A 1,585-nucleotide genomic window follows, 5' to 3' on the forward strand; every position below is an offset into this window, starting at 1 on the left:
AAAATAAATAAGCAAACACAGAAAATATCTCACATGAAATAAATTTTAAAAACACCTTCAATGTACAACTCCTAACGTTTGCTTTATCTCACCCTGCAACTTCTCAGCCAAACTTCTCATATGGAAAGTTGTTAATTCCATTTTCCTTTTTGTATTTGATAAATCTGACATGTTGTATTTTGCAAATGATGTACAGCATGTCACTTTGGTATGTTTATATGTTGTAATATGATTGCCATTGAAACTATATTTATCACATTACGTCACTAGAGTACATTATTGTCTGCATTCACTATACTTTGCTGTACATTGACTCTGTATGGCTTATTTATTATTCATTGCTAAGTTTGTACCCTTAAACACCACTAATCTTAACCCCATACCTTGCATCCTGTGGTAACTACCATTTTACTCTGTTTTTTCACAGGTTTGACTTTTTTAGATTCCACACATAGATGATAACGTACAGTTCTTGTCTTTATCTTTCTGACACATCTTGCTCAGCATAATGTACTCAGGGCCATCTGTGTTGTCACAAATGGTGGGATATTCTCCTTTCTGCATCTATTAAGATAATCATGTGATTTTTACCTTTCATTTTATTGATGTAATGAACATTTATTGATTTGCATATGTTGAACCATTCTTTTTTATTGGAGTATAGTCAGTTTATAATGTTGTGTCAAAAAATACGGAATGCTTCACGAATTTGTGTGTCATCCTGGTGCAGGGGCCATGCTAATCTTCTCTGTATTGGTCCAATTTTAGTATATGTGCTGCTGAAGCGAGCCCTGTGGAAATATTCTTGCATCCCAGGGATAAATCCCACTTGACCATGGTGTATAATCTTTTTAATGTGTTCTTGAATTTGGTTTGCTAATATTTTGCTGAGATTAATTACATTCTCTGACACACAATTCACTCCAACCTCACTTAAGTTTCTACTACTGTATTTTACAGCTTGTCATGGACTTAATGTGTGTGCTTCCCCCAAATTAGTATGTGGGGTCCCTCATTCCCAGTGTGGCTGTATTTGGAGATGAGTCTCTAAGGAAGTAATTAAAGGTAAATAAGTTCATAAGCATGGGACCTGATCCAACTAAATCAGGGTTCCCAGAATAAGAGACATTAGAAGGACTTCCTCTCCCTCTCACCACGCACACACAACAAGAGCCATGTGAAGACACAGTGAGGTGACTGCCTACCAGCCAGTAAGAGAGAGATCTCATCAGAAACTGGATCTACTGGTACCTGGGTCTAGGACTTCTTGCTTCCAAAACTATAAGAGATATATTCTGTTGTCTAAGTCTTCCAGTCTAAAGTGTTTTGTTTTGGCAGCCCAAGCAGACTAGTACATAGCTCTTGAAGAAGTCACTAAAACCGCTATATAGTAAATCCAACGGACATGTTTCAGTTCTCATTGTAAATGACTTTCTTTTATATTGATTGAATACTTTTGAATACCTGCCTCTGTACTAGACACAAAGAATACATAAGTGGACAGAAGTGATGGGTCCCTATATTCATGAAGCTTATATTCTAGTAAGTGGGAGAATGACAAAAAAAAAATCAAATAAATGAATAA

General features: G+C 36.0%; 1 non-coding gene across 1 annotated transcript; it reads right to left on the reverse strand.

Annotated features, from left to right (window-relative positions):
* Window positions 1–685: 685 nt before the first annotated feature.
* LOC116665556 lies at window positions 686–792 on the reverse strand. Its single transcript, XR_004322214.1, has one exon. It is a non-coding gene; the product is annotated as a U6 spliceosomal RNA (small nuclear RNA).
* Between the last annotated feature and the right edge of the window lie 793 nt (window positions 793–1,585).

Source organism: Camelus ferus, chromosome 8 (genome assembly GCF_009834535.1).
Source record: "Camelus ferus isolate YT-003-E chromosome 8, BCGSAC_Cfer_1.0, whole genome shotgun sequence".
Taxonomy (NCBI): Eukaryota; Metazoa; Chordata; class Mammalia; order Artiodactyla; family Camelidae; genus Camelus; species Camelus ferus.